This window comes from Typopeltis vanoorti, chromosome 19 (genome assembly GCF_054136105.1).
Source record: "Typopeltis vanoorti isolate ZY-2024b chromosome 19, IOZ_Tvanoo_1.0, whole genome shotgun sequence".
Lineage (NCBI taxonomy): Eukaryota > Metazoa > Arthropoda > Arachnida > Uropygi > Thelyphonidae > Typopeltis > Typopeltis vanoorti.
The window spans coordinates 2,106,382-2,113,919 of NC_143567.1; positions in this window are offsets into that span (position 1 = coordinate 2,106,382).

Genomic DNA, 7,538 nt, shown 5'->3' on the forward strand with positions numbered 1-7,538 from the left:
CCTTAATGATAAAGAATGTTTTAATGTAACATCACCTCGATGTGCGCTTACACCAGACGTAGTAGGAGCGGTGGGAATAAACAAATTTAAGATTTCTTCGCTATGCACTGAAGATGGGAAAAGAATTGCCTGTTTTTCCAGCAGCGTGTGGTGGATAAATCAGTGGATGCTTCCATGCAAGGTTAAGAATGCAATGCTTCTTCGAAACTAAAGGCAATTCTCTAGAAATCCTCTAGGTAAAACCCCACATTTTTATAAGAAGGTCACGGAGAAAATAGCAAATGCCAAAGTGAAATCCAAGGTAAAGTGTCTTCTCGGATCTCTAAGGTATCTCACAAGTCCCACATTATCTAATAGAAGAGCAGGTTTATTGCTGTATGTTCGACTACCAAAGCGTTCGGCCCTATTTTAATTTGAAGTAGACTAATTTTATCTTAAATTATGCAAATAATGCAGTTCGCAGCATCTACACTTTCGTCCAACTGTAGAGAATAATATCGACTATATGACGTATTCAGATAATTGGTTGTCCTTTCATATTTTGTGCCGTTTTGAATTCTTGGACTAAATGTTGTTTGACAACAGAATCGTATTCGAATTGTTTGATTCCCCCCCCCCCCGACATAACCGATGCCATCACGGAAAGAATCGGTTTATCTACTATATTGTGCGATGTTTTCTCTTTTTTTCAGTAAACGTAAGGACGCTTGGTCCGAAGTATCACAGCTTTTCGTTCTTGCTACCAGTTGCAATATTTATAATATATATATATTTTACTAGTGCAAAAAATTCAACAGGCTTAGCGTATTCACGCTTTGTCTACCAAAGTCTCCGCAACTTCACTGGTTTGTTTCATGCATTCATACGGAGCAATAAAAGTAAAACCAATAGACTAATAATCGTCGCTATATTTACTAATCTTCATGTTTGGATTTATTCCCTCTACATACCGACAACATAGTGTGACACCTCGCGACATACGTTCAATATGCTCTCCCGTGTTTACAACGAAAAAACAGAAATGCATTCGAGCGGTAAACCGTAAAGATACAACGATATACACGCTGAATGCACATCGAGACGTCGCAATTAGCTGTCGGTCTGTGGTGGCACATCAAAGCTGTCCATAACATAAAATATCTGTTCTCAAAAAAAAATTGCGGATCCCAAGGGGTCCACGGACCGACGCTCTAGGAGTTAGAATGTTAGTAGAATAAAGCTTGGGAACATTCTAAACCACCATGGTAGATACCAAGTTTCTTGGGGATGACGAGATGCAATAGTTTTGTTAACCAGATCTATGAGAGATGTCGAATGTGTATCGACTATCCTAAGGGGATCATCAGTCTCGTGAAATCGTTAAAACCGAAGGTCCCTGCTTTCTGCATTTTGTTACCCTAACTTTGCACACCTATCAGTTTTTTTTTGTCGTTGTTTATGCGCTTATATTTTCCATTGCTAATTCCTAAATACTTTACATTTAATGGCTCAAGTTCTTCTGAATGAGCTCTCACTGGTGGGAACTGAAGGAAAACATATTAAGACTTCATAAGATGCGTCTTACTGAAGTGTTCAAAGAGTAGAACGTTTCTTGCGCTCCTCGAATCATCACTTGACAAGGAGACTTCACAGCAGCATCTTTCCCATTCGCGTAAAATCCCGGGGCGTAGATTTAATACATTTTACGATCTTCAGTGTTCCTGCGTGTTTGTATGTGTGTGTCCGATTTTATGGAAGAGCGGTTTAATACGAGTTTGCAAATGACCACAGTTGCCTCATTTCCAAATGGAATTTCCACCTCGAGATTTCTCTGTTTGATTCATAAAGAAATGCACCTGCTTCAGTAACACACCTTTCTGACGTATAAAGGTGGATATAGTTTGGCTTTACAACATTGCATTTAGGAATGGTTATTGGTTTTGTGTGCGTGCGTGCGTGCGTGCATGTATGTTGATGCATTGCGAAGAACGAAATGTCTTTCAATGTTTTCAATGTATTTCTAATGATTAATAATAAAGTAAATGGAATGGGAGAATTGAGTTTTAAAAACACATTTTTTCCATTTCAGGCCAATTCTAAGTAAACGTGCTGTTTCTATTATATAATTATCCTTACTGCATCAGCTTCTTAAGAAAATCTTGTTCCTATCGCAGTGAGAGGAAATTTTGTGCAAATGGACAAACTGATCAAATTACACACCATGCATTTCTCATTTTGTCTATCCTTTGGAAGTATAATTTTATTTCCCAATCCATCTGTTTTCACCAAGGTAAAGAGGCTTAAACATCGTATTTAAAAGTTTACCGGCGATCCGGAAATGAGTTTGCAAAAAGCGGAAATTCAGACAAAGAATTGTGAAAGATGTAAAATGGTCTTTTGTTCACGTGTCACATGAGCGCTTCCGTCGTTTTCATTTGGCTTTAGGAAAACCATTTCATTCTGACAATAATTACATCTTTTTTTGTTTTCCACGTCTGCGAAGATTTCTTAATCCACAAAGACGGCTTTCTTTTGCATTTTAAAGCGTTTTCCACCTGACAACAACGTACGTTGAATGGAAAATCCGAAAGGAAGTTTATTCCATTAAATGCCCAATAATAATACACAAGTAACGACATATTTAACAGCCTTAAAGAAACTGTATTTTGTTAAATCCTCGTACTTCGGATATTAACGCACAGAAAAACAACTAACATTTGAAAAGGAAGATTAAAAATAAACTTTATCTACATTGTTATAAAATAAACTCAAAAACTATGCATAATATGGTTTCTGTGCCTAAAATGAATTTTTTCCAAGAGCAAGAAAAAAGAAAGATCTCTGAGTTTTACCAGCATAGAGAATATCTTGCTTAATATTTTAATATCTCGTAACCTCATCGCTAGACCATTCCCAGTCAGAGAAACATTTCACGACCACTGGTCGATTATCGTTTACGGTTAATTTAAAAGTGGTCTTGCCCTCGCACGATTGTTTATTATGTTAACATTTATTGTAGAATAAAATAACATTGCATAAAAGGTCGTAATCAGATCGGAGAGAACTACACGATCGTAACATGGAAATCGAGAGGACTGAATTTCGTTGACTGATTGGATCTCATTCCGCTAATTCCAGCGGACGAACACTACAGTTTGGCAAATAATTGCACCCTTTTATTCGCTGATGAAGAGCGCAATTTGATTTGTATTTGCACACGAGTGTTCTGTAAATACGGCCAGCAGCTCGTTTAGCGTAAATATCGCGTGATAGTCGAATCAGCTAATCACAACGTTTGCAGAAAAATGTCAGAAAGTGTTATGCTGTTCGAGAATAAAATTTCTGTTGCTGTGCACTCCGTCGCGAGACACCAAGTTGTGCCTCGTCGGGTAAGAAAGGTGCATGCAGGCGTGGGGTGTGTTAAACAGAATTTCAATCAGCTTCCCCCTCTCCCCGAGTTCAAGATGAATTCATTGGTTAGATGCGATTCTTCTTCGTGGATCTTCTCGCATAGTGTAATGCGCGGCGGGGGATCGGAACTTCTTCACGTAGACTGAGGTGCGAATGTTTTTCTCCTTGCCCAACCTCAGCGCTACTTTCTTACAACAGAATGTCTTAATCACGTCGCTTTTACAACACCGTTTACCTTTTCCAACATTCGTTCTTGCTCTGATACAACAATTCTGATAGAAAGAGATAGCTTAGTAATAATTGAGAATCGGAGTCACTCTCGCTTTATTTTTGACTACTGACCACCGTCAGGTCAATGGACGCCTGTTACTTTGAAGCATTTATTTGAGTTAAAATAAATTATTTCAAAAATTATTAAAGCTTATGACTTAAATGTTTTCTTTGTTGCGAAATTTAGAAAGAGTTAAAAGTATTTGAAAAATCTAAAACCCTACAATCCCTCGCAGAGAGAAATGAATTCCAGGCTTTTTTTACATTTCGGAGCCTCTACTGTTACCATTGCAACTTCGAAATTAAAATCTGTATCGTTATTAAATTTTAAATTTCTTTCTGCTGCTCTCAGTGTCTTCTGTTTATGTTCTAAAATTTCTATCACCGAATTCTACAATTTTTTCTATCGATAACAAGCCTTTTCTAAGAACATCATAACATCAGACCCCTTCTAAACTTTGTTTGTTCGAGTCAGAAAAACCCAGCTGAAGAAGAAATCATCCTTTCGTAACCGTTGGGAAGCAGAGGTTAATTTCTTCTTCAGTTGCGGGTTGTTCCGACTCGGACAAATAAAGTTTAGAAGGGGTCTGACATTATGGCATTCCACTCTCACTGGCAACACAAGAACAAATTAGGAGGAGGATCTAAAAATGTGCAAACATTTTTGCCTTGAAAATACACATTTGAATTGACATAATTTAAGAAAATTTCTAGGCCTTTTCATCTCTCCTCGATGTGCATTACTTCAGAGTAGTGTGCTGTCGAGACAATCAGCTACGGGATAAAGTAAGTCAAGAAAGTATTAGATGGGTTGCATTTATTTTTAATAAGTAGAAGGTTCAACTGAAAGAAGAACACCGATTAATGTCAGCCAAGAACAGACTTCGATCTCCTTTTCCTGCTTACCTTTTTTTTTTATAAAATAGTCGATGAAGAACTGGCGAAATTGGTTCAATAATGCGATATCTAGAGATTTCTGCGACATTTTTTATTTTTATTTTTTTAGCCCACGTGTGCTGAAATGATCAGGGTGAACTGAAACAGCATAAAACATAACTAAGTGGAAGCTATCCTCTGCTCCATAATTCCCCCCTTCAATTTAGTTGCGGGTTTGCTCCAATTTCACAGAGCAATGAAACGCAATTCCCCAAATAATATAAGCGACAACATATTTCCAGACTTGGTCGAAATTGGTTGAGCGATGCGACCTCTAATTCTTGGAAGGAGGAGGAGAATAAAAAATGCCAAATTTGGGATTGATTCAACCTCATCAGTGGGATTTAATGTTACATTTAACATGCGCCTCGTTGAATAAATCAAGAGGAATAAAAGTAGCGAACGTGGTATTTAGCTTAGAACCAAAATTACAGCAGGTCGAGGTTTAACGGTGATGCTTCTTGTAATTGGGTGACTCGCTGCAGTTCTTGGCTGCGAGGAGTTTGCGGTCGAAGGCTGCAGTTTCAAATGCCCTTGGGTAGATACTTCTTTCCATTCATCCATAAAGAAATTAGCACAACAAATAGTCAATCATTTCAAAATGAGCAGAATACCATCGGAAGATAGAAAATTAATTCATTTTTGTTTTTCTCAGTGCTGCTCAAGTAAGATTGACCAAGTAAAATGGCTACCGCAGTCTTCAAACTTCTGTTAACTAGTACTAAATAGTTTGGTTTCTTGAAAACAAATCTTGCTGGATTTACAGCGGATATCAATGAATTATTAATTACAGTAAATAAGAATCCGTTTATTTAAGATGTTGCTGTATCGAAAAGCGCTAATCGTAACTATGCAAATTGAGAACATTTTACATAATTCTTAAAGTACATTCGCAGAATCGTCTTGACATTTCGATGAGATTTCGTCCTGTGCAAAACGAACAATTAAAATCAGTTAATAGAAAACATTGTGCGATGAGTGCAATTATGACATGACAAGACGCATGCTTAGACATTGAAAAAATGTGCTCACAATTTAGATGGTTGCCGCTGAAATATATCGTCTTCTCCTAATTGGCTAGCACTCAAAATGTGCTTGGGTGCCTCAAGAAAAAAGAAAATTATTGCTCATTTATGCTTAGTCATTTAGAATGAGGAGAGATTACGTCCTATCTGCTATTTTGTCTAATGTGCTTTGAAATTTTAAGATTATTTCAAACAGTGATAAACAAGAAAAAGGTGAAATATTATGGACCTCTTGCGATATTTTTTTGGGGAGGGTCAGTGTTTTTCTCTAAGAAACTGAAGATATATTTAACTGGGCTAATTTATTTTTTGACTTTTAAGATGCTTTTTTTCAATGCATGAAACAGTCAGCTTGAAGGGCATGCCATCAACAAATTCGCTTTAATATTAATTCCGATATTAACAGATGTTTTTAATGAATAGCAATTGGAGATATTAAAGGTCTGTGAGCTTCACATAGAGAGAAACAGAGAGTGATGACAGAAATCGCCAGAGATAGAGCCAGATAGGCAAGATTTCTTATTCATGAGAAAGAAGAAGAAGAAAGATCTACCTTTCATAGCTGAATAAGTATAGAAACTTCGACAGTTTCGAAAATGGACCATAAAGCTTACGATAATACTACTACCCACGGCAACGGAACTGCCTTCGCTTGCAATACTTAAAAGACACGAACGCTGTCTCCAGATGTTTTTTTTTAAATGTTTCCGTGTTCTCCAAATTCAAGAATAAGAAACCACGAATAGATCGATCCACCCAATCGATCGACACAAAATATGATTTAAAAATATGCGATTGAAACAGCGGCAAGGAAGTGAGTTGGTCTCTTTTGTCTGCCAGTGCTCGCTTCCGGTGTTCTTCATGGGATGCGTTTTTCACAGAGGAAAGAACACGTGGCATGACGGTGTTAGTCAAAAATTACTGATAATAGGGATCTAGGAATTTCGTAAGCATCAATTCAAACGCAGTGATGTTTGGAGAGTTAGAATCTAGAATTCCAGCATCTCGGATTCTTTAGCTAAACGCGATCCAGAATAAGGTAATAAAGAATCCTGATATCATTGAGGCTGCACGAAGAAAGAATAGACGGTTACTCACTCAACACTCGGTATACTTTTTTATGCTGCTTCCTTCGTAATAACGATAATTATTCCGCCGTTTGAAAACCGTGTTAAAATGGGAATAATAAAAACGCTCGTCGAATGCATTTCAGCTCAGTTGCAGTCACCCACGCTAACTGCTTAAGCAATGAAAAATATCTCTGAACCACTCGAACGAAAATCTTCCCGAATAAAAGGGACCGCAACGATATTCACTCGAGACGTTTTATTCTTGATATTTCCTTGTAGGAAATACACGAATCACTCACTGTTCAATCACTGCTTCCAAGAGTTCCATAAAAATCTTTAGCAAACGTAAGATGAGAGCAATTAGGTTGATTACTGTCTATTTCTCAACCAAAGATCTCCTCTTTCGTAGATCATTCGTTTTTCTGAACGGGGCTTGCTTTTCTTCAGCCATCTCCACAGAACTCCTTTCGCATCGGTGATCTTCCCCGCTCTCCTAACGGTTGCTTAGAGGCAATGTAACTTTAAAGAGGGCATTCTTAACTCAGATCAGCTCAGCTTCAAACCTGTAGGAACAAATTTTCCTTCTTCTTCTTCACCACTCATTGCCTCTACCAGTGCCCTCTGGGATAACCTCCCATCTTACTTTTGCAATTTTGTAAAATGTAATCTTCTGTTTTGCAAATATAACGTGGGCTAGCTTAGGGGATCGCATATCCCCAGCTGACTTATCCACGTTGCATATTTTACTGATATTATCCTTATTCTGTCATTTCTCTTCATTGGTAACAAAATGAGACTACAGCGTCTCCCCCACTGCTTGATGTCGTTCTTTACTCAGTCAATAACT